Below are 26,619 nucleotides of genomic sequence, written 5' to 3'. Positions count from 1 at the left end.
TTCAGAGAAAGAGAGTTTGGGCATTGGAGTTGGGCTGCCCAGGGAGGTAGTGGGGTCAGCATCCCTGGAGGTCTTTAAGAAAAGCCTGGAAGTGGCACCTAGTGCCATGGTCTAGTTGATTAGTTAGGGTTGGGTGATTGGTTGGACTTGATGATCTTGGAGGTCTCTTCCAACCTGTCTGACTTGGTGATTCTGTAGTAGTCTGGCTTCAGAGAAGAGAAGATATGAAGGAAAAACTTCAGCACTCTCTGACTTTCCTTGATAAAGCCAACAGAAGTTTTATTTGGTAGATTTGACAAGGTAATTCTGCCGTGGAGTCCTAAGGGTACAACTCACTCAGGTGTCTTAGTGTATCAAGCAGCCTGAGGGAGCAGCTCAGGGAGAAGTGGCTGGGGAAGGAAAAGCTGAGGGAAAAGGTTGGGCCAGAGAGCAGGAAGGGGAGCAGTGCCAGTGACAAAGATTTCAATTTGGCTTCTCCCATCTGGTAACTGTCTGTGAGATTATGCAAGATGTCATCAGACTTGTTCCTGTAAATCACTTGTTTAATATCTAAGGAAGGTAGTTAGGTGAGGTGTGACTTTACCTCCCTTTCAAAAGTGCAGTATCTGCCAAGACTCCCTGTATTGGGTTGGACTGAGTTGAAGTTAATTCTCCTCACAGCATCTTTCTTGTGCTGTGCCTTTTGCAGCAGTAGTTGATAACACAGCAGTGTTTTGGCTACTGCTGAATCCAGTATCCAGGCTGTGTCCTTTCAACATTTCCCTGCCCCAAGTGTACATTGAGGGGTGGGCAAAATCTTGGGAGGTGACACAGCTGAGCCAGCTGACTCAGACTGGCCAAAGAGGTCTTCCATACCATATGAGGTCAGCTCAGGTATAAGAATGAAGAGAAAGAAGGAAGTGTGGGGATTCATCCATGGTGTTTATCCTCCCAAGGAGCCACCAAGCTTAGAGAGCTCTGCTGCCCAAGACTGACCATTGTCCTGCTGCTGGGCAGCAGAGACTAACATCTCTCTCTCTCTGCTTTTTGCTTCCATGCAGTCTATTGCTGTTTGCTTATTAGTGTTATTAAAATGGCTCCTATCCTATTCCTGACTTCTGTTATATCTTTTTTCCCTTCTTCCCCTTGTTCACTTAAGAGGGGGAGTGATAGAGTGGCTTTGGTGGGCACCTGGCCTCCAGGCCAGGGCCAAACCACCACGCTCCCTTTTCTGTGAAACCAGACAAGTATTTATTTTCAAGTTAAACTGCTGTTTTTCTTTTTGTGGATTTATTCTTTTCAGCTGAAGCTTCTGGAAACTCAGCAGCTTCCTGATTTGTTCATTTTAGAGTATAAAAAAGAAAAGAAGAAAAAAAAAATAAAGAATCTACTTTATCTAGAAGAAGAAATGTATGGCACCAAGAAAAACTTCTCAGTGAAGTCTGTTAAATACAAATAACCTTCCTGGAACTGTTTTTCAAGCAGATGTAGACATGACAGACCAACCGAAATCCTTCCTTTGAGGTATCAATCTGTTAGGTTAATCTGCCATGTAAGTATATGTTTTACTGTGTTGTTAAGCAATAACAGACATGAACTTGTCGTTTAAGGGATGGGTTAAGCATTTTTGAACTCGGGGGTGGCTCAGTAAATGGAGAGGTTAGAAGTCATATCAGTGCCTCAGACTGTCTTTCACCAAAAGATTTGAAAGTGTTTTGTAAAGTTTGCATTCCCAGAGTGCTTACAGAATTTACCTGTCAAACCCAGGACCAAATCTTCTGATAAAGCCAGAGCCTTAAAACAGGGTCATGTGTATAAATTTGGTGGATTACTTTTTCTGGAAGAGTATTGAGGACAAATAGCTAATGCAAAGAGCTGTTCAACTGCATCAAGCTATTTGTAGTTACCACAGCTATACTGCAGTGTGTCTATGTGCACACATTGCTCTGGGTATGTGCAGACACCGGCACACAGATACACTGGACAGCTACAAACTCTGTGTGCCAGTGTGTACAGGGTCACAGGATCACAAGATCGTTAGGGGTTGGAAGGGACCTCCAGAGACCGTCAAGCCCAACCCCCCTACCAGAGCAGGACCATAGAATCTAGTGCAGGTCACACATGAATGCATCCAGATGGGTCTTGAAATTCTCCAGAGAAGAAGACTCCACAACCTCCCTGGGGAGCCTGTTCCAGTGGTCTTGGACCCTCACAGTGAAGAAGTTCCTCCTCATGCTGAGGTGGAACCTCCTGTGCTGGAGTTTCTATCCATTGCCTCTTGTCCTATCCCAGGGTGCAACTGAGCAGAGCCTGTCCCCTCCCTCTTGACCCCCAGCCCTCAGGCATATAGAAACATTTATTAAATCCCTTCTCTATCTTCTCTTCTCCAGAATAAACAGCCCCAGGGCACTCAGCCTCTCCTCATCAGGCAGTGCTCCAGTCCCTTCAGCATCCTTGTAGTCCAATATTCCAGGTGAGGTCTCACCAGGGCAGAGTAGAGGGGGAGGAGAACCTCCCTGGATCTGCTGAACACACATCCTCCCATTGGCCGTCTTGGCCATGAGCACACATTGCTGTCCCATGCAGGACTTGTTACCCACCAGGACTCCCAGGTCCTTCTCCACCGGGCTGCTCTCTAGCAGATCACCTCCTAACCTGTACTGGTGCAGTTTATTATCAAGTTCTGTACACTCATGTACATGAAAAACAACAGATGATGGTCAACATACCACTCCCTCCCAGAATTTTGTAATTAGAGTAATGAAAGAGAAATTAAAAAAAAAGGCTTGCACAGCCAGGAATCAAGAGAGAAAAAAACCCCTCTGGTTGGTTACCACTTCACTTCTGTAGTGACTAGATGTTCACACATGCAGGCACACACATGCAATTTCTGATAAAATGCCTTGTTTCTCAAAAAACTGAAAAAGTAGAGAGGCCTGCTGAAACCCTCAAGCTGCTCTTGAAATTACACCTGTACCTGTTGTCATTTTCAGGAAATCCACTTTGTTTAGCTGATAAACTTGTTTTGACTTTTCAGTGGAAACTGTTTGCTGGCACTACTTCCTTAAGTGTAGGCCAAATTCTGACCTCGGTTTCACGTACCTCCCACTGCGATCAGTAGAGGCTGGCTGTGCAAGGTGGGGTAGAGACTTTCTGTTTAGAATCATAAGAGCACTGAAAAGGGATTTTGTTGTTATTACTGCTTGGATTGATAGAACTGCAACTGCAGATGGCTATTGTAGGCAGCATTCAAACCGCAGATACGGTTAGCCTGAACTTCTCAGAAATACTGAAGTGCATACACAGGAAAACAGAAGAGGAGAAATCATAGAATCATAGAATTGATAGGGTTGGAAGGGACCTCCAGGATCATCTAGTTCCATGGGCAGGGATACCTCACACCAGAAGAGGTTGCTCACAGCCACATCCAGCCTGGCCTTAAAAGCCTCCAGGGATAAGGTTTCCACCACCTCCCTGGGCAACCTGTGCCAGTATCTCACCACCCTCATGGGGAACAACTTCTTCCTAACATCCAATCTGAATCTACCCAGTTCTATTTTTGTTCCATTCCCCCCAGTCCTATCCTTACCTGACAGCCTAAAAAGTCCCTCCCCAGCTTTCTTGTAGCCCCCTTCAGATACTGGAAGGCCACAATTAGGTCTCCTTGGAGTCTTCTCTTCTCCAGACTGAACACCCCCAGCTCCCTCAGTCTGTCCTCATAGGAGAGGAGCTCCATCCCTTTGCTCATCCTTGTGGCAAAGGGATTTCATTTTAGCTGAATGCACTGTGCAGAGCCTTGATTTTACACTGGTGTTCCAAAGTGTTGCCCTGTAATGATTTTGGTGTAAATCACATTATTTGACACGCAGAAAAGTTATGGAGCATTTTATATGAAGTAATAATATTAAGTAATTCTATTGAACTAATTACCAGTTAATCTGATGTTTAATTAAATAAGTAAGACTAAATGTGACATGAGGGCAGCTTTTATGGACTTAAACTTGAGCCAATCATATGAAAGTCAAAGGTGTCGTTTTTGCTGCTGGTGGTGAAGAGGGGACGATGATATTTGCTTAAGAGTTTCTTCATCATTCTGGGTTGAATGACTGCTCCTAGGAAAACTGGGAAAAGCTGTTTGTGTTCTTAATGATAATAAGACAATATGAGATAGACAGAAAGATATATCCATGTTATTTTTAATTGCAGCCACATGTTATTACTATCTATATGCCTATTTTATGGGGTCCTGCTCTGCAGCCCTACAACAGGTGCTGTAGTTTGGCTTTACCTTAACCTGGAGTTCAGACTCATCCTTGATACTGAATTCATTGCTTGTTCCCAGAATCTGCTTTTGCCTTTTTCTGACCTGAATCAAGAGAGAGACAAAAGTTCTCCAGGCAATTGAGGTAGATATTTAGGGCTGGTTTGCCTTGAAGACAGTATGGATGCAGTTGATGCATGTTAGGTTCTCTTGATTTTGCCCCAGAAGTAAAATAGTTTCCTTAGGGGCCAGCTAATCCATACTGGAATTTCCTTCTGTCTTTTCTTGAACATGGCTAGTATTTTTGTGCAGTGTATTAGTTGCAGAATGTGTTCCAATGCCCCCTCTTTGGCTCTTGCCTGCTTCCCTGCTCTATTTTTGTGTACCTTGAGTATAAAACCACAGAATCACAGAATATTAGGGGCTGGAAGGGACCTCAAAAGATCATCCAGTCCAACCCCCCCTGCCAGACCAGGATCACCTAGACCAGATCACTCAGAAGCACATCCAGACAGGTGTTGAATGTCTCCAGAGAGAGAGAATCCACAACCCCCCTGGGCAGATTGTTCTGCTGTTCCATTGTCCTCACAATGAAAAAATCCTTCCTCATGTTCACATGGAACTTCCTATGCCTCAGCTTGCACCCATTGCCCTTTGTCCTGTCATTGGGCATCACTGATCAGAGCCTGACTCCATCCTCTTGGTGCCCACCATTAACGTATTTATGAACATGAATAAAGTCACTTTTCAGACTCCTCCTCTCCAAGCTAAAGAGCATTCAGCTCCCTCAGGCTCTTCTTGTAAGGAAGCTGTTCCACTCCATCATTTTTGTGGCTCTGCACTGGACTTTTTCAAGAAGTTCTCTGTCCCTCCTGAACTGAGGGGCCCAGAACTGGACACAGTGTTCCAGATGCAGCCTCACCAGTGCAGAGTAGAGGGGGAGGAGAACCTCTCTCAACCTACTAATCACAGCCCTTCTAATCAACCCCAGAATGGCACTGGCATTCTTGGCCACAAGAGCACACTGCTCATCAGAATGGCATGACTTAAATTAGTAAGAAAATGCAAATAATTAGTACAGTATAGGAACAGAAATAGATCACATGTACAAGTGAGTACTTGTGCTAGAGCCAAAGTCACACTACTCCTCTATCATGTTCCATATAAGCAAGTTGGTGGAATTCATCCCAGTTAGCCACATTAGCTCCTCTATTGCTGTATAACAGGTGATGAAGTGGGAGAATAAAATTGCAATAAAGATTTCAACAGGCAAAAGAGAATAGACATTTTTTTGTTCCTTGAGAAAAGAGATTAATTTTCCCTCAGTGTTGTGTTACAGATCACTGTCACAGCTGTGTGAAGAAGCTTGTCTAAAAACTGTCTGCACAAGCCCAGCCCAACTCACTGCTAAAAGTTATTAATTCTTTCAGAAAATTTTAGAAATTAATAACTTGCTCAGGCATATCCTTTCTGATGTTTTTGGAACACTCTGTACCACAGATGGGGCCAGGAACAAACTATGAATGACATCATTTAAGACTATCCCCCAATCAGGTTAGATGGGGCTTTAAATCTCTTCGGCAGGTATTCTAAGGCTTAGTCAGACCAGAAGGCTGATAGTGAGAAGCCCTTTTCTGCAGCCAGTTTGCAAACCTGGGTCCAATGCTACCAAGCCAACAGTGCTGTTGTGAGTGATGTTACTGTGCCGAATCTGATCATGTAGCACGCCATTCTTGTGCAATACCATTCCTCCAGTAGCCTCTGTATCAGCTGCCCATCAAGTAGGTACTGTGTCTGTAGAGAATGAGATGCCAACCCTCCCTGACACTGGTTTAGAAATTGTGATGAGAGAGAAGGAAAAAACACCAAATGAGCACATGGGTTAATGGCTGCTATTTCAGTCCCTTGGGGCCCTTGCCAGCTGCCATTAACTCAGAGTAGCCCTCAGGCTCTACTTGGTTTCATGATGAATAATTTAGGTTTTCCTGGTGCAGAGCCAGGTTGCATTGGCCTTGCATGACAGATTCTTGTATGAGCACAGGAGTGTAAATATATGGTGGTACCTACTGGTGCCATGGATCTACCTACTGGTGCCATGGATCTACCTACTGGTGCAGTGGGTCAACCTACTGTGCCTTCCGATAGCAACAGCAGTGATCGTTGATTCTTCACATCCTTGGGGATGTCTTTCTTCCAATATGAATACCCTTCAGTTCTGTGGAATCGTTACCTATTGCTAGTCAAAATCTTCTTTGGTATCTATTTATTTTAAGGAGTTAACTGTGGGACTAGATATTTTCTACCCACTGGAAAAGTAGTTCATCTCCGAATAAATAACTGAAAATGGGTTCTCACTGTTCAGGAAGTACAATCAGTTTGAAATTAGGATTATGGAAACATCTGTGAAAATTCAAGTGTCATCTCAATTTGGGCTCATTCAGATCCTGTATTTTTTCTACTTCCCAAGCAGTGCATTTAAAATCTAATCCTAATTAACACACATAGTTTAATTATAGCCAACAAAATATTCTCCTAAAATTGTGCGTACTTGTTGGGAGGTCGGCTAGGGAGGGGGAAACCAAACAAATATTCGCTGATTGTCAGAATCCTTGTTTTGTTCATCATATAAATCTTTAAATGCTTTAAACACACACTCAAGTTTGCCTCTTTTGAATCAAAGTGGCATAAAAAGCACAAAACAGCCACAGCACTCCTACTCTTTCTCCTTGCTCATTTCTTGGCAGTTTGAAACTAACAAAGAAACTCTGCGCTGGAATTTAAAACTAACTCTGCCTTTGCAGTGGATTTCCCCACAGTTTGCCACATAAAATGGCAGGACTGCTGCAGGTAGAAGCAAGTAAATCATGGATGTCATGGAGAGGCCTCGAAATTTGAGGGGAAGCAGTGGAAGAGGCAGGGTGGTCGGCTGCTACAAGCATTGTTGTATGTCAGAACTCTTTGGCAGTTCTGAATGATTTGGAAGTCTTACAACATTTTTTTCTTCAGTGCTTCTGACTTCCATTTGGCACAACAGATCTCAAGAAAAGCATCGGGTTTAGACTGCTCCTGAATGCTTTCATTCCTGTATCAGACCTCAGAGTGCAAAAGTATCCCACCTTAGGGAATCTGTGGTGGTTTATAGGCACCAATTGGTACCTCAGGACCTCTTTGCTCACTGGATCTGCATTCAGGAGAGCAGATTCCTAGTCTGCAACTCCAGCACTTTGCCTGGGAATCAGACCTCTCACCTGTGTCTTTGAGTGTACCTGGAGTTCACAGTCCAGCTACCCCAGTTCCTCAGAGCAGCGTTTTATGTCCAGCAGCATCATCAATAACGCTTGCACAGTCCCTCAGAACTGTGCTCATGGGACAGGCAAGATTTTTTTTCTTGGGACTATGGGAAGAAGTTTTTGGAATATGAAGCAGGGAATCAAGAAACATAGGCCTAATAATTTGCTGAAAACAAAACTGTACCTTCCTCTAGGCTACCCCATTCCTGGCTTGATCTCCTTTTGTTAGTGGCATGTTAGAGATAGTGAAGAGTTCTTCATGTCAGATCAATCCTATAAGGATTTCAGTATTTAGATGACAGACGTCCTCAAACTTTGATCAGGGGAACACCACTTCTTATAGACTTCTAGCCACTTGCTGTTTTGTCATTTGCACAGGTCATTCTACTGCATATTCTGGGTGAAAAAGTCTTTTCTCATGCAGTTGTTCTAGCAGTTGTTTAATAATAAAAGTTGATGAATCAAGATTTCTTCTTGTTGATGTCTTTCCAAGAAGTGTCAAGGTCAGTCCTCATAGTAAACTGAAACAAAATTAAAAAGCCTTGATTTGACAATGACCGTGAGCCAGCAATGTGCTCTTGTGGCCAGGAAGGCCAATGCCATTCTGGGCTGGATTAGAAGGGCTGTGACCAGTAGGTCAAGAGATGTTCTCCTCCCCCTCTACTCTGCACTGGTGAGGCTGCATCTGGAATATTGTGTCCAGTTCTGGGCCCCTCAGTTCAAGAAAGACAGTGAGCTGCTTGAGAGAGTCCAGTGCAGAGCCACGGGGATGATTAGGGGAATGGAACATCTTCCTTACAAGGAGAGACCGAGGAAGCTGAGGGCTCTTCATCTTGGAGAAGAGGAGACTGAGAGGTGACCTCATCAATGTTTATAAAGATGTAAAGGGTAAGTCCTGAGAGGCTGGAGCCAGGCTCTGCTGGGTGATGCCCAAGGACAGCACAGGGGGCACTGGTGGAAGCTGAGGCATAGGAAGTTTCACATAAATATGAGGAAAAGTTTTTTCCCTGTGAGGGTGATGGAGAACTGGAACAGCCTGCCACAGTCCCTCTGGACTCTCCCTCTCTGGAGATATTCAAACCTCACCTGGATGTGTTACTGTGTAATCTGTTGTTGGTGATCCTGCTCTGGCAGGGGGGTTGGACTGGATGAGCTTTTGAGGTCCCTTCCAGCCCCTAACATTCTGTGATTCTGTGATCCTGTAAGAAAGTTAGGTATCTTTTCACTTCATTAAAGAAAAATGAGCTTGCTAACACCTTTTGAATACATCCCATTCTATGAAATGCAACAATGGAAGCAATGAGTAACAGAACTATTCTTCTTACAAGGAGTGGAAGAAAGGACAGGCAGAATGGGGACATACAAGGAAGGTGCCCGAGCAGTAAGAGACCTGGTTAGAAAAGATAAAGCTCAGTTAGAATTAAATCTAGCCAGGGACATCAAGGGGAACAGTAAACATTTCTATAGGTGTACTAATGGTAAAATGAAGACTAAAGGGAAGGTGTGGACCCCCTCAGAAAGGAAACAGGTGAGCTGGTGACAAGTGACATGGAGAAGGCTGATGTTCTCAATGACTTCTTTACCTCAGACTTCAATGGCAAGGCCACTTATTGGCCTCCCAGTATCTGAAGGGGGCCTACAAGAAAGGTGGGGAGGGACTTTTTAAGGTGTCAGGTAATGATAAGACCAGGGGGAATGGAGCAAAACTTGAAATGAGTAGATTCAGATTGGATGTTAGGAAGTTCTTCCCCATGAGGGTGGTGAGACACTGGAACAGGTTGCCCAGGGAAGTGGTAGAAGCCTCACCTCCGGAAGGTTTTAACGCCAGGCTGGATGTGGCTCTGAGCAACCTGATGTAGTGTGAGGTGTCCCTAGCCATGACAGGGGGGTTGAAACTAGATGATCCTTCAAGGCTCTTCCAACCCTAACAGTTCAATGATTCTCTGATCTCTTTCTCCTCATGTCCTGCATGCTATTATCAGAACAATTATAACAGCAGATGCTTTATTGTTTATTGCCAGCGCTGATGGAAGAAGCAGCAAGAACAGTTTGATTCTCAGGTCCCTAACAGATTTTAAAGTATAGACAGTAACTCAAATCACCTTTTGATTTCTGAGCTAAACAAATGTGTTCCCAAAGTAATTTAGGCAGAACAAATACAGAGATTCACTTTGTGGTTATAGGCTTTGATTTTAAAGAATTATTTGACTATGTTTGGATAGCAGTTTCCTAATTTGGGGGTCAAGCACCATGAATTATTATCCTAAGTGCACATTTTATCATGCATCCAGAAAGCAGGCAATACAACATCAGCGATAGTTTGCTCTCCTTCCATCCGTACAGTGAATTGTAACAGACTCTTCTGGCAGTCTGTTAACACCAAGACAACTTGGGATGGACTTTGTAATACTCTTTGCTGAATTCCTCTCTGTTACATGAAAAAAACCCAACATTTCCACTTACCCTTTTGTGGGTGCTATGTTGAAAGAAAGGTAGGAAGAATGATCACAGTATCACAGTATCACAGTATAACTTAGGTTGGAAAGGACCTTGAGGATCATCGAGTCCAACCTATCAACACAGACCCCATGACTAGACCATGGCACCAAGTGCCACATCCAATCTCCTCTCGAATGCCTCCAGGGATGATACATAAAAGGGCACAGCCATTGCTTTTGTAAACAAATCATAGCAAAGACACTAGACATTATTGCATGGAGAGAGGGTTAAACTACTTGTACATTACAGTGTATCTGCCTCTTTCCCTCTGCCTCAACGTTTTGGGCATGGGCTGATAGTGGAGGTGACCCAAAGTGCTTTCAAATGTGTGCACAGAGAGATAATTCATCTGTTGCTTTGTCTTATTAGGAATAATCTTACGTGGAAACATGTGTGCCGTGTTCTCTCGATCAGTGAAAGTGGTGGCTACAGCACATCTATTCAGAACAAGGTATGGGGGCAAATGCCATTTGCAAGTCTAAAATGTCAAACCTTTTCACAAAGATCTCAAAAAAAACCAAACCAAACTCCAACAACCAACCAACCAACAACAACAAAAGAAAAACAACATACCAAACAAGCAAACAAAAACCCCAACCCAAACCAGGAGTTTGCTCTTCATTTTTAAATATTCACAGGTGGGATCAAGACAACTTACTGGAGGGGTGTCTTGGTATAAAGCTGCTGTGTCTAGGTGCTTACTGGAGATGTTCTGGAAGGAAAGAATGGAGGATGAGAAGTATGAGTCTGGAGAATGAAGCAGCTTTATATGTAGTGTAGGATGATAGGTTGGACTCGATGATCTCAAAGGTGTCTTCCAATCTGGTCTGGTCTATTCTATTCTATTCTATTCTATTCTATTCTATTCTATTCTGTTCTGTTCTGTTCTGTTCTGTTCTGTTCTGTTCTGTTCTATTCTATTCTTAATGCCCAAGATACCAAAGGAATAATGCAAGACAAGCAAGAGGAGAAATGTCAGCCAGACAGTAATTAACATCTCTCCTATGAAGACATTGTTTAGTCTTGAGATGAGATGACTGAGAAGGGATCTCTGGCAATGCTTCTCTTGATGCAGCCCAGGATGCTATTGGCTTTCTGGGCTGCAAGTGCACACTGATGGGTCATGTTGAGCTTCCCATCCCCCAGCACCCCCAAGTCCTTTTCTTCAGGGCTGCTCCCAAGCCATTCCCTGCCCAGCCTATATGGGTGCTTGAGATTGCCCCGACCCAGCTGCAGGACCTTGCACTCGGTCTTGTTGAACCTCATGAGGTTGTCATGGGCCCAGCTCTCCAGCCTGTCCTTATATAGAGATAAACAGGAAAAGGGAATAGAATAACAGATCACGATATCTTGTGCCTCCCTCTGGACTGTCTAGTCTCCTGGAGGACTTTTTATCTCTACAGTTTTACAGTTAATACTTAACCTACAACACGGGGACCACTTCATGCGCCCTAATCAGAGGTGGTCAGCAGAAGAAAGGCAGAAATCCAGCAGCACCTGAGAACTGTCAAGGCAGGTGCTTTCAGACATCATGGTGATAGACAGTGGAAGGAAACAAGGATACAAATCTAAAACCTATTTAATTTCCCATAGCAAGGGGATGTGACTGAAGAACCTGGGGCTATTGAACACACTTTTAACCTTGCTACTCTGTGATCAGAATCATAGCTGTAGCTCTGTGGCAACTATCATAGAATCATAGAATTGTTGGGGTTGAAAGGTCCTCAAGTTCCAAACCCCCTGCCCTGGGCAGGGACACTTCATGCTACATCAGGTTGCTCAGAGTCACATGCAGCCTGGCCTTCAAAACCTCCTGGGTTGAGGCTTCTACCACCTCCCTGGGCAACCTGTGCCAGTGTCTCACCACCCTCGTGAGGAAGAATTTCTTCCTAACATCCAATCTGAATCTGACCATTTCTAGTTCCATTCAAAGTATAGCTTTCTCAAAGCTATCTTAAGAACACTGTTTTCTTCCCTACATAATGGAGTGACTGCCTATGGTGCTTGATGAACATTTTGGGTCTTAACTTGACCCTTAGGAGAATTTTTTCCTAGATATTTCTGATTTTTTTTTTTCAGTTAGTAACGAATCAGAAAAATACTAAAGTTGTAATTATTCACAGGTTTCAGCTGTAAATACAGAGTTGTATCCTCCCCTCCCCAAGAATGACATGGACTAAAAAAAATAGCCTTGAAGTGTACTCTTTAGCAAAATTACAGAAAACCCACAGAAAAATAACATAATGAACTGCACAGCTCCACAGGAGCCGTTAAAATCATGTGAGACTTATGTATTCAGAACTGCAAACGCATCTTAAAACATACTAAAACACAAGTGGGTTAAATTTATCACCTTCCACTTTAATTTAAAAGATGTAGGAGAACATGTAGCTGAGGATTTTCTAAAAGAAGTAGTGATTTGAGCATGTTGGGGGTGGTGGTGGAATCGCTTGTAGTTTTATTCATTTAGGCATATCTTATCACTCCTCCTTTTCTTCCTTCTTGGAGGGCAATGAGAGAACCCAGATGCCAAGCTGTGGAACATGTTCTTCTGACACTAGCATCTGGCTCCTTGGCAGAATTCTCCAACTGTCATGCTGACAGCTTTCCTGTTGTGTCCTCATATATTTTTATATAAGAAAATTGCAGATGGGTTCTCTTCTCAAACTAATACGCTGCTCTGTTGACCCTTATCATGCAGAAATGTGTTGGTTTTATCTGTTTGTGAATGAGACCTTGGCCAAATATACTTCAAAAAGGATACTTCTCTGTTCGTCTTTGAATTTGTCTGCAAGCTGTCTGGGAAGATGCCAGAATCCTATTACACACCCTTTTTGTGCCTTTAAGCAGTGAGTCCTTCATTCTCTCTGCTGTACAAATAGATTGCACTTTTTGCAGCGAGCACATTTATAAAATACAAGCAGATTTATCTAAGAGTTTCAGTGGGAGAAAAAAAAAAAAAGAAAGAAAAAAAGGGGTAAAAACATTCTCCCTTGAAATGAGGAGAAATGTGGTTTGGTTTGCTGTGGGGTTGGTTGGTTTGTTGTTGGTTGGGTTTGGGGTTTTGTTGTTGGTTGGGGGTTTTTTGTTTATTTGGGTTTGTGTGTTTGGTTTTGTTAGGGTTTTTTTCTGGAGGCTTTTGTTTGTTGATTATTCATTTGACATTACCTAATATACTGCTGCCATGAAGGATGTTTTTCCCTCCACCCCTCCCAACTTTGACCAGAGACCTCCAGTCCAGAAAGCTTTGTAATGTTACTAAAGGAGCACAGTGACTTCCTTTAAAATAAAGACACAAATAAATAAATGAAACCCCAAAGATTTCACTTCTTAACATCTTCCAAAACCTCCTGGTACTTTCTAAATGGAATTTTCATAGTCTCACATCACATTTAGACACATGAGTAATTTATGTGGATCATCACGAGTAGTCCCAGTGACTTTACAGCCCAGCACAATTGTGCTTCAATTTAAGGCTGTGCTCAGAGGGAGACTGATGAGTTCTTGACCACAGGCTTGACAAAGTCCCCATCATCAAGGTGGCAACAGAGTATACCAGAAGTTCCCCGTGTTAATTCCTCTTGGTCTCTTCCCCCTCCAGACCTCTTCCTAGGGATGTCATGTTATTGTCTCTTCAAAAACAAAAAATAAATCCAGACAGACCTCCCTCTCTCCCCCAAACCTGAAGTCTCCTTTAAATACATACATTTGCTAGCATTAATAAGATCAAATACAGATAAGAAAAATATTGCAGACAGACAACCCAAAAGTTATCTGGGGCCCTGCCTGATGAAGACTTCATCCCCTTGGGAGCCTCCCCTTCATGGGGGCTCTCATGGGCTCTCAAAAGTTGGGTCCCACTGATAATATTTATCCATTATTCTTGAGCCCACTCTGACTCTGACCTTCCCCCCATCTCCACCCCCTCCTCAGTTCAGATAGCAGAAACATGGATCCAAATGATTCCCTGATGGTGATATGGAAGATCGCCAGCTCTGATGAAGCCAGGATTCAACCGAGCATGCTCTCTGTCTCCACACCAGGAGAACATCCTCAGAGTCTGACTGCTGTAAGCTTCTCCTAATTTATTCTCCTAGCAACAGATATTAAAACTTGATCGACACTGGTTTCTTCTTTGGTACTTTTGCAATAAATAAACCCACAATGATTAATTTTATTGGTCTCCTACCTCAGTTGTTCAGTTTGTGTAACTATTCCAAGAGAACAGCAACGACCTCGAGTCAGCATTACAGGAAGAGGTAAGTTTCTGCAGGCTTCTCATTCCTATTAGCACACAAAAGAATCTTTATGGATTTGCAACACATGCAGGTACACTGAAGCAAACAGGTATGTGCATGACTATTATGCTAACTGGTATATTGTCCCATGCTGTTTGTCATGAATGAAATAAGTGACATTAGAACTATTGATTTCTGCATCAACTTTGGTAGGGCTGGGATTTCGCTCCAGTTTCCCAGCTATACACTGAGAGTTATTTCCTGCTGTTTTCTTGTTTCCGTTTCAAGTATTCTGATTCACCATTGGGTTAATCATCTACTAAATACTATCTCCAGGTGTTTTGGGTTTGCTGTTGTTATCTCCATGGCCCTAAGGGACTATACCTTCCAAAGAACCAAGGGGAGCCCAAGCACTGACGTTATGCAAGAAACAGAGACAGAAACAAAATACATCAGCAACTGTATCAGCATGCTTTCATTTCTGCCACATTCCAAACTGAACATCCGTGCTTTTTGAGGCATTTAGCATACACCCTGAAGTCTCAGGTTGCTCTAGATTGTGTAAGCAGGTAAAAATATTTGTTAAAGAGGCACAGAGAATCAAGGGGGGGGTGGGGCGTGGGGAATGTACCTTGGACTGATGGGTGGGGTACAATTAAGAGAAACTTAGTAGGTCAAGGTTTGTATTTCATACTTAGGTGACTACTGTTGTGCCCAGCCTGTACCTGTATCCCATATTCACATCAGATTTGAATGAGGATTATTACATGCATGATCCTTTCAGGAGTGGGGTTTGGTTCTAACTGCAGGCAAGCCACTTTACCTTATGTAAAATGATGATAGCATTTTCATGACACAAAGGAATCAGGAAGGTGTATTCATCATTGGCTCTGAGATGCTTAACTACCACAATAATAGAGGCTGTAATCAAACTTGGGAATTCAGAGAGGCAAGTTTGGGATACATTGGAAGGTTAGTGAATAGCTTGAGGTGTTGGATTCAGGGCTTGAGAATTTGAATACTGAGGATCATTATCAGACAGAATTATTTTAATTCAAAGGGGAAATGATGTTATTAAAGATAAGTGGAAGAACTGGAGAATCCCTAGAATTCCTGGGATGAACAAGGAGTTTACTGTTTGTAAACACTTTGCACTTTGAGGGGTTTTTTCATCTTCAAAATATCAACCCCTATGGAAATCAAATTAAGTAGTTCTCAAGCCGCCTGAACTGCTGCAGAAAATAAATGTCTGGAGTTTGTTAATCACGTAAGGAAAACCAAGGAGAAATTGGTTCTTCTACACACTGATGATGAGGTGTCGAGGAAGGAGGTAAGTTTAACCAAGGACTGGAAGTGTGGAGTTAACATTTTGCATAACTTTTCAGTAAAAGTGATGATTAAAGAGGACAACAGCAGACCACTTCTCTTCTCCATGCCTATCTGCCCTAACTGTTCTCTCTTCCCAAATTTAGTCACAGGTTCAAGCTGTTGTCCTGCCTAGATATTTGTCATTTGACAGTTCCTCCAAGGTGATGCATATCAGGAAGTGTTTTGGCATTTGAACTTTATTGGTTTTTTTTTTTAATCTTTTAAAGTCTCTCTATTACAATAGACCCAGTTCTGGAGGTTAGGTTTTTTTTTCTCTTGCCTTCTTAATTGAGAGATCTAAGGTCTTCAGGTTTCTTTCTGCAAAAGCAGCATGAAGTTTAGTGACATGAAGGTTTTTTCTTTGCTCTTAAATGTAGGAAACTCAATGCTGCATTGCCAAAGCCGCCTGAATTTGCAGAGCTGTGTGATTGCTTCCAACAATTTCAATCTACAACGAAAGTTACCTAATGAAAATGAGGGTAGAGCAGTAGCAACAACCCCCCAAATTAGAATAGAATAGAATAGAATAGAATAGAATAGAATAGAATAGAATAGAATAGAATAGAATATAGAATAGACCAGACCAGACCAGGTTGGAAGAGACCTTCAAGATCATTGTGTCCAACCTATCATCCAGAACCACCTAATCAACTAAACCATGGCACCAAGCACCCCATCAAGTCTCCTCCTGAACACCTCCAGTGATGGTGACTCCACCACCTCCTTGGGCAGCCCATTCCAATGGGCAATCACTCTCTCTGTGTAAAATTTCCTCCTAAACTCCAGCCTAAACCTCCCCTGGCACAGCCTGAGACTGTGTCCTCTTGTTCTGGTGCTGGTTGCCTGGGTTGCTGTACTTCAGAAGTAGAGAATTTGGACAACACTCAGCCTCATACCAGACTGAGAACAGCCAGTATAGTTTCTATATCTAAAAAAATAAAGTAGAAAGGTGATCCATGCTACCACAGGCTTGTAAACAGGCTTTCAGCAATATAATCTTATAACAGGTTTTAAAGTGAAGAACATGAAGAAAATTAAATGCAGGTTAATTACAAAATTGCTTTCACAAAGGTAGATCATCTTGAACAAACCAATACCTGTTTGAGTTAGGTAATAGATTTCTTAGATAAAGACAACAGATTGAACTTTATTCCTGAAGGTAATAATTAATTTCACAGGAGAACTTTCAGAAGAATGAAGGCCTGCCAGAAGGAGAGGCTATCAAAAATGTTTTAAGGTTGCTCACAGGAATGATCCCATTTGAACATGTTGATTAGTAATATAGGACATATCTGAATAAGAAGAATGTATGTATTTGTCAGAGGTAATTAACATGATATGATATCACAGTATCACAGTATCACAGTATCACTTAGGTTGGAAAGGACCTCGAGGATCATCGAGTCCAACCTATCAACACAGACCCCAAGACTAGACCATGGCACCAAGTGCCACGTCCAATCTCCTCTTGAACACCTCCAGGGTCGATGACTCCACCACCTCCCTGGGCAGCCCATTCCAATGACGAATGACTCGCTCGGGGAAGAACTTTCTCCTCACCTCGAGTCTAAACCTCCCCTGGCGCAGCTTGAGACTGTGTCCCCTTGTTCTGGTGCTGGTTGCCTGGGAGAAGAGGCCAACCCCTTCCTGGCTACAACCACCTTTCAGGTAGTTGTAGAGGGCAATGAGGTCACCCCTGAGCCTCCTCTTCTCCAGGCTAAACAATCCCAGCTCCCTCAGCCTCTCCTCATAGGGCTGTGCTCAAGGCCTCTCCCCAGCCTTGTTGCCCTTCTCTGGACACGCTCAAGTGTTTCAATGTCCTTCTTAAACTGAGGGGCCCAGAACTGGACACAGTACTCAAGGTGTGGCCTAACCAAAGCAGAGTACAGGGGCACTATGACCTCCCTGCTCCTGCTGGCCACACTATTCCTAATGCAGGCCAGGATGCTATTGGCCCTCCTGGCCACCTGAGCACACTGCTGGCTCATATTCAGGTGGCTGTCGATCAGCACACCCAGGTCCCTCTCTGTTTGGGAGCTCTCATATATAACACAATATGATATACTATGCTACACTATACTACACTATAGTATACTTTGTTAAAATATAATATAATATAATATAATATAATATAATATAATATAATATAATATAATATAATATAATAAATATAATATAATATAATATAATATAATATAATATAATATAATATAATATAATATAATATAATATAATATAATATAATATAATATAATATAATATAATATAATATAATATAATATAATATAAATGTATCAGTTGAAGACAGAGGAAAAGAAATATGGACACACTAGTTTTCCTGACTGATGACTACCAATTGCCACGCAGGGCAGCTTTCAAAATCTAATGTAAATTAAAGCTATATTTTAATTGTAAGGTGCACTATCATTTAAAGCATTTTTCGTGTTCAAAGCTTTGGCAAGTTCTCTCTAACTTCTATAAAGTTCTTGTTGCTTGTGTCTGTGGAAGATGGCCTTAAAATGGAAGCAGAGAAAGACTACTAGCAGGCTTATAGGAATGGATAATTATTCTCATTTTGAGGGATTAAATGCGATGGTTTATTAAGTCTAGACAAACAAAAGTTGAGAGGGGATAGGATGCTTCTTGGGGAATATATTCATGTGTAAGTATTACAGACAAAGAATGACTGAAAAGGAAGTAGTGGCATTGAAGCAATGTTTCTAAAATTAACATGAACAAATATAAAATGAATATTAACTGAAGATTTCTAACTAATCTTGAAGTTATTTTTTTCCATATAATAGCAATGTGAAGAATCAAAACAGCTTGAATATTCTACTTTATGGAAGAGTTTCTGTGCTTAAACTGGTGAATATCTGAAGTGGGGAAACTGCCTTACAAGTTTTCAGATATTCAATCTGTTGATGTAGCCAAGAGAGACTGAAATGCAGCTTGTGTTCATCCTCCTCAGACTGCAGACATACTGTACTGTGTCCAGGTCTGGAGCCCCTATTACAAGAAAGATCTGGATGTGCTGGAAGGTGTCCAGAGAAGAGCTTTGAGGATGATCAGAGGGCTGGAGCTCCTCTCCTATGAGGACAGACTGAGGGAGTTGGGGCTGTTCAGTCTGGAGAAGAGAAGGCTCCCAGGAGACCTAATTGTGACTTTCCAGTATCTGAAGGGGCTACAAGAGAGCTGGGGAGGGACTTTTTAGGGTATCAAGTAGTGATAGGACTGGGGGGAATGGATAAAAACTAGAAATAGGTAGATTCAGATTGGATGTTAGGAAGAAGTTCTTCAGCACGAGGGTGGTGAGACACTGACACAGGTTGCCCAGGGAGGTGGTGGAAGCCTCATCCCTGGAGATTTTTAAGGCCAGGCTGGATGTGGCTGTGAGCAACCTCATCTGGTGTGAGGTGTCCCTGCCCATTACAGGGGACTGGTAACTAGATGATCCTTGAGGTCCCTTCCAACCCTGACAGATCTCTGATTCTGGATTTTAGAGTTTCTTTTTTTATTATTTTAATAGAATAGAATCAACCAGGTTGGAAGAGACCTTCAAGATCATTGTGTCCAACCCATCAACCAATCAAAGGGACCAGGAAGCAAGTTTGGAATTTGGATATGAGTTACTTGCTAGGATCATGGAAGAGATTTCTTAAGCCTCAGAGAGAGGTTGGAGAGAGCTTCACCTGTGCTTTTTGGTGCAGGTCTTCACAGTTTTGTACACTGGTGTTTGGTTATAAGTTTGTTCGAGTATGCAAGGTTGATTTTGGTGGTTTATGGAGCCTGGTGACAGCTGACACAGAGGCTATGTGAAATTTTCCAGATGAAGTCTTGACTGTGATTGTGTCTGACAGTACTGGATTTCTACAAGGTCGTGGGACCTCAGCCCTGTGTCTGTAAATAGAACACAGAATTAACCAGGTTGGAAAAGACCATCAAGATCATCAAGTCCAACCTATCATCCAACATCATCTAATCAACTAAACCATGGTACCAAGTGCCTCATCCTGTTTCTTTTTAAACACCTCCAGTGATGGTGACTCCACCACCTCCCAAGGCAGCACATTCCAATGGGCAGTCTCTCTTTTTATAAAGAATTTCTTCCTAACATCCAGACTAAACCTCCCCGGTGCAGCTTCAGACTGTGTCCTCTTGTTCTGATGCTGGTTGCCTGGGAGAAGAGACCAGCCCCCACCTGGCTACAACCTCCCTTCAGGTAGTTGTAGAGAGCACTAAGGTCTCCCCTGAGCCTCCTCTTCTCCAGGCTAAGCAACCCCAGCTCCCTCAGCCTCTCCTCACAGGGCTGTGCTCCAACCCCTTCCCCAGCTTTGTTGCCCTTCTCTGGACACCTTCCAGCATCTCAACTTAGCGCTTCAGTGCTGCAGCTGGGCTGGTGTCAGAAGTGAACTGCTGTGTTGAGGTTTTCTTCAGAACTTTTATATCAAGATGTTAACAATCTGCAATGTCTTCCCTGGACAGACTCAAACCACCTATAATAATATAGGACATGTACTTCTGGAAAGAAAAGAAAGAAACAAAAAGAGGGGACACTCTACAAAATGTTTGTTAGTAGACTGCAAACTTTTTCCTTCCATTTAAAATGAATTTGTACAATGTCTTTATCTCTCTTTATCTCTTTTTTTCTTTTCTTTTCTTTTTTAATTGTTTTTTTTTAAGTAGTGAAAACCAAAATTAACCTGATTGGGGTTTCACACATGCTGGAAAAACCACTAAAGACATATGCAAATTTTTCATGGTATTTCTTTTCCTTTCTCTGATTTCCAACTTCATTTTTACCCAAAGACAGTTAGACCATTTTCAGGGTGAATCATTTGTGAATTAGTGGTTTTACAATGGACTTGAGCAAAGTCTGAGTTTCAGTTTGAATTTTGGCTTCTCACAGACTCAGAAGGAGATAGGTGAGCTATGAGAAACAAAGCTGCCACACGGATTCACTCATTAACAAGTAGACTGAGACCAGTGGATTCTGCATATGTTAGTAGTTCCTGATACTGTGTTTTGTAATTTTTGGGGGAGTTAATATATAAAATACACTGGACACAGATAGAAGATGTTTTAAAGCCTTGAAACCCTTCTTAATATGTCAGGTTAACCTGTGTCAAGGATGGTAGCACTGCTTTACATGTATGTGTGTGCGTGTCCAGCTGTGGACATGCCTCGATATAAGGAATCAAGAACTCAGTAACCACAAGCTCAGTTGTCTGAAGAAGAGGCTAATAAAAGAAGCTGTGTTTGAAAGTTAAAACTTTTTTTATCCCAGAAAAGCCCTTCCAAGATTCACTAAGTTTGCCCACCTTAGAGCAGCAATCCTGCCTTCTGCAAAACTGAGGCTATACCCTAGTAATACATGGCACTTGAAGCCATGGTTTAGTTGTCATGAGGTGTCAGGTATTAGGTTGGACTTGATGACCTCAGAGGTCTATTCCAACCTGGTTGATTCTGTGATGCTAATATATCAGATTAATATCTCATGTTTGGGTTTTTTGATGGCGAATACATATTAGAGGCACTGTGGTAAAGATGAAAATTGAAACAATTTTTAGATTCCTGGTGGATTGATTTTTTTACCAGCAGATATGGTAATATTTCTCCCAACAGCTGTAAGGAGTTTGGTTAAAGTAACCACAAATGTACACTATTCATTATGAAATTGTAAATATTATAGTATATATTTTAAGAACTGTTTTCACTTGAATAGTAAAGCAGTGGTTGAATTTAAAGAACTCCACTGTACCCTTTTGTGAATTAGGGCAGACTGCAGGGCCTTGTTTGTGGATGTAATTAATGATAAGTTCAAAAGGAATATATACAGAGACCCATAAAGCTCAGGTGTTTCCCAACCCTGAAAGTTCCTGGATTTACTAGACATCTAACTTTGATCTACTGAATTAATAATTACATCCAAATTTCATACCATTAGTAGAATCATAGAATAGTCCAGGCTGGAAGGGACCTCCAAAGGTATCACAGTATCACTAAGGTTGGAAGAGACCTCGAGGATCATCCAGTCCAACCTCCTTGCAGTCAGCAGGGACATCCCCAGCTAGATCAGGTTGCCCAGGGCCTTGTCCAGCCTCACCTTGAATATCTCCAGGGAGAGAGCCTCAACCACCTCCCTGAACAACCTGTTCCAGTGTTCCACCACCCTCATAGGAAAGAACTTGTTCCTAACATCCAATCTAAATCTGTTCTTCTCCAGCTTAAAGCCATTGCCCATCATCCTGTCATTGCAGGCCTTTGCAAACAGTCTCTCCATCCTTCCTGTAGCCCCCTTCAGGTACTGGAAGGCTGCTATTAGGTCTCCCTGAAGCCTCCTCTTCTCCAGGCTGAACACCCCCAGCTCCCTCAGCCTGCCCTTGGAGCAGAGGTGCTCCGACACCCTGGTCATTCTCATGCCCCTTCGTTGTATCCACTCCATAACGTCAATGTCCTTTGTATATTGAGGGCTCCAGAACAGTACACAGTACTGGAGGTGAGGTCTCACTGGAGCTTAGCAAAGTGCCTAATCACCTCTTTGGATCTGCTGGCAATGCTGCTTTTCACAGAACCCCAGAATTAACCAGGTTGGAAAATACCTCCGAGGTCATCAAGTTCAACCTATCACCCAACACCATCTCATCAACTAAACCATGGCACTAAGTGCTTCATCCACTCTTATTTTAAGTACTTCTAGTGATGGTGACTCCACCACCTCCCTGGGCAGCCCATTCCAATGGCCAGTCTCTCTTTCTATGAAGAATTCCTTCCTATCATCCAGCCTAAACCTCCCCTGGTGTAGCTTGGGACTGTGTCCTCTTGTTCTGTCACTGGTTTCCTGGGAGAAGAGGCAATGAGGATGAGATTTGCCTTCTGGGCTGCAAGCGCACACTGCCTCCTCATGTCCAGCTTCTCATCCACCAGCACCCCCAAGTAAGAGTGTAAATGTCTTGGTTTAGATTTTTGTCTCCATAACTGCCAGGAAACCACACCAGAGGAATAACCTGAGGTATGAGTAGTGCAGGCCAAATCCTTTTTTCTGTCAGCATTTGTTTCAGCAGCTTCACATTTAGCTTCTTGTCCTCTCTGAATCTTATTCACAGGTGCCAAATTCTCCCTATACCAGTTAGACAAGCCAGGCTGCATAACTTTGTGACACAGTGTCTGAAAGTTGGATATTGCAATATCTGCAACATTTAGCATTTGACAGAGCACTTTGCAGATCTAGCCCCAACCCTATGTGAATTTGCTCAACAGTATTCCTTTTAATTGCTGTTCAGCCAGGCTAAAAAACAATCACTGCATACAGTCCTCTTGACCAAATCACTTCCAGGTTGTGAAAACAGTGGGTTCCATGAAGTCACAGACACTAATTTTAGGCTAGCCTAACACTCTATTAGTAACTGCAGGACATTGCACTGACCTTTATGAAAGTGTTAATCAGCAATGTGATGAACATTTAAAATTATACCTAACTAATTGATTAGTAGCATGGATAAGAAATGCAGAATGAAAGGTGACCAGTTTTACTGATGACTTTCAGCTCCAAAGCGTGCTCAAGAACAAGAGTTGAAGAGATGCAGCGACCTCCAAGCAGGTCTCCAGCCAGCACCATCTAGGCAGCTCCTAAGGTACCTCACATTGTATTTATGGGGGAATGAGCATAGTTTTCCTTTGCATGTTTGTGCAGATCATTTTTAAACCTTAGGTGGCTTCCTGCTTTCATTTACCCCACTTTACCTGCAAGCTTTTGTTTCTGTAGAATTCTTTTTACACAGAAGAGTAACAGAGAAGGGGCAACCACAGTAATGCAAATCCTGAGGCAGAATGAATCAACTGCTAAGGGACTATAAAAGGTGCTGAGGAAAGCAGAGCTCTACAGGTTTAAGTGTGGTGGTAAAGTGGCCAGACTTAACTGTTCAGAACTGAGAAACTGCTTGAGAAAGAAGTCCTCTTGAGTGTGGCATATCTCTAGTTCAACAGAAGGGATGTAGTGACTCAGTAGACACTGTTATTCTATGGTGTTAATTTAGACTTAAGCTCACATTTAAGATTAACTTTCCTGACTGCTCACCATTTGGCTCACCCTCTAGACTGCTTTTCCAGATGGAGAAAGTCTCCTGTGGTGTAGAACAGGCTTTGATTCTGCCCATGAAGGAAGAATTTTTCTACTAGCAGTAGGTCAGGCTCGAGTTTGCTCATTCATCAGTTGTTGGTACATGAACTCAGGCACTTGAATCTTGCATAGGTCGTACAGACTCATGGGATCCAAAAACTGAGTGTATGCAGCACAGACTGGCATTCCTCCAAGGCAGGGAGTTGGCTAGGTCTTGATATTTAAGTGATAATAGCTGAATCACTGTATCAAACAACCAAACATTTTTATAGGAAGGTTTGACAGAAAAGAAGTTGTCACTGTTAATCCATAAGCCGGCTGCTGAAGCTTTAGAGGCGTTTGTGAAAAGCCAGCTAGAAGGCATGAATCATTCAGTAAGGGAAATGAGGATAGTTTTATGATTGTGAAGAAGTTTGACAGTGACTCTGCTTAGAAAATGAGAGCTTAGAGAACGTGGATGCATTCTGTGGGACCTGCATTTAGCTTGAGATCCCAGTATGTCACAGAATAATAAAGGGAACTTTATTGCTTGATCTGATTTAACAACAACGTTGCCGTCCAAAGGGCAGTGTCCTGCCCTCCTCACCCCCAGGCTCCCCTTACTTCTCCAGCCTCAACTACAGCAGTTCCACAGATGAAGGGTGAGTCACATCAGCAAATTAGCTGTAATTTTTTATGTGTTTGTTTTCTGTCAGATCAGTGAACTGAACTGAATCAGCACTGAGTACAAGTGGAATATCAGAAAGGTATCAGTATAAGTATCAGTGAAATATCAGTAAGGGCCAATCCCAAGCACCAGTATAGGCTGAGCAGGGGCTGGCTTGAGAGCAGCCCTGAAGAATAGGACTTGGTGGATGAGAAGCTTAACATGAGCCAGCAGTGTGCACTGCTGGCCAATCACATCCTGGGCTGCATCAAGAGAAGCATTGCCAGCAGGTCAAGGGAGTGACAATCCCCCTCTACTCCATTCTGGTGAGACCCCACCTGGAGTACTGTGTCCAGTTCTAGAGCTCCTATTACAGGAAGGGTCTGGAGATGCTGGAATGTGTCCAGTGAAGGGCCACGAGGATGAGCAGAAGGCTGGAGCTCCTCTGCTATGAGGAGAGACTGAGAGAGTTGGGGCTGTTCAGTCTGGAGAAGAGAAGACTCTGAAGAGACCTTATTGTGGCCTTCCAGTATCTGAAGGAGGCTACAAGAAATCTGGGGAGGGACTTCTTAGGGTGCCAGGTAGGGGTAGGACTGGGGGGAATGGGAAAAAAAAAGCTGCAAGTGGGTAGATTCAGATTGGATATTAGGAAAGAATTCTTCACCATGAGGGTGAAGGGTCATGAGACACTGGGACAGGTTTCCCAGGGAGGTGGTAGAAGTGGTGGTAGTGAAATCTTTTTTTTGGGGGGAAAAAAAAAAAGGCAAAACCTGCTATAAATTCATAAAAAGCATCTAACAGTCAAGAAAAAGAATCTTTTGCTAGACAATTGTATAGAGTCATTTTGAAATTGTCCCCAGCCCAAGACAGTTGTAAGACTCTGGACTTTGCCTGTGTGACTGTTTGTGTACATGCATCATGTATGTGTTGTAAAAAGCATCATGTACCAGCAGCTCAGTGGTTCTTTCATTAGTCTTGCAGAGAATATGTCTCAGATGAGAAAAAGAAGGCAGAATTCCACCATATGAAACAAAACCAACCAACCAACCAACCAATTGCAAAATGCTAAGAATGCTACAGGCAGCAGCATTTCTAAATAATGGAAGTTAGGCATTTTCTATCTGCTGTTGAGGACTCTTCTCTCTATCACAAGATGTTGTGGTTTGTGAGTGTTGAATTTGTATGCAGATATGGGTGGAAATGTCTGTGGAGGTTCTGGGCAGCCTGATCTAGTTGAGGATCCCCCTCTTTACTTCAGAGGGGGTTGCACTAGGTGACATTCAGAGGTCCCTTCCAACCCAGACCATTCTGTGATTCAATGATCCCTCTCCAGAGGGACCTTGACAGGCTGGATAGATGGACAGAGTCCAACATGATGGCATTTAAGAAGTCCAAGTGCTGGGCACTGCACTTTAGCCACAACAACCCCATGTAGTACTACAGGCTGGGGACAGAGTGGCTGGAGAATAGCTGGCAGAGAGGGACCTGGGGGGAGTGGTTGACAGTAGCTGAACATGAGCCAGCAGTGTGCCAGGTGGCCAAGAAGTCCAATGGCATTCTGGCCTGCATCAGGAATAGTGTGGCCAGCAGGAGTAGGGAAGTCATTCTGCCCTGTACTCAGCACTGGTTAGGCCACACCTTGAGTACAGTTCTAGGCTACTCAATTCAAGAAAGATGTTGAGATGCTGGAATGTGTCCAGAGAAGGGCAACAAGGCTGGTGAGGGGATTGGAGCACAAGCCCTGTGAGGAGAGGCTGAGGGAGCTGGGGTTATTTAGCCTGGAGAAGAGGAGACTCAGGGGAGACCTTATTGCTCTCTACAGCTACCTGAAGGGAGGTTGTAGCCAGGTGGGGATTGGTCTCTTCTCCCAGGCAACCAGCACCAGAACAAGAGGACACAGTCTGAAGCTGCACCAGGGGGAAGTTTAGGCTTGAGGTGAGGAGAAAGTTCTTCACAGAAAGAGAGACTGGCAATAGGAATGTGCTGCCCAAGAGATGTTCAAAAAAGAACTGGATGTGGCACTCGGAGCTATGCTTTAGTTGTCATGAGGTGTTAGCTATTAGGTAATAGGTTGGACTTGTTGATCTCTGAGGTCTTTTCCAAGCTGGTTGATTCTATGATTCCATTCTGGGTCAAGAGAAGGGGTGAATCCAACCTTGGCATGTTGACTAGACTGCAGGATTCAGGGAATTTAATCACTTCTACTTTTGTCAGGCAGC

At 43.0% G+C, this 26,619-nt stretch overlaps 1 long non-coding RNA gene across 1 annotated transcript; it reads left to right on the top strand.

Annotated features, from left to right (window-relative positions):
• The first annotated feature begins 1,395 nt into the window (after positions 1–1,395).
• On the top strand, positions 1,396–14,145 carry LOC137448126 (uncharacterized). Its single transcript, XR_010988986.1, has 3 exons — positions 1,396–1,531; positions 10,399–10,480; positions 13,963–14,145. It is a non-coding gene; the product is annotated as an uncharacterized lncRNA (long non-coding RNA).
• Positions 14,146–26,619: the final 12,474 nt, after the last annotated feature.

The sequence above is a fragment of the Melanerpes formicivorus genome, unplaced genomic scaffold, assembly GCF_026170545.1.
Source record: "Melanerpes formicivorus ecotype bairdi unplaced genomic scaffold, bMelFor1.0.p_v2 SCAF_23, whole genome shotgun sequence".
NCBI lineage: Eukaryota > Metazoa > Chordata > Aves > Piciformes > Picidae > Melanerpes > Melanerpes formicivorus.
This window is presented reverse-complemented; position numbering and strand designations above follow the sequence as displayed.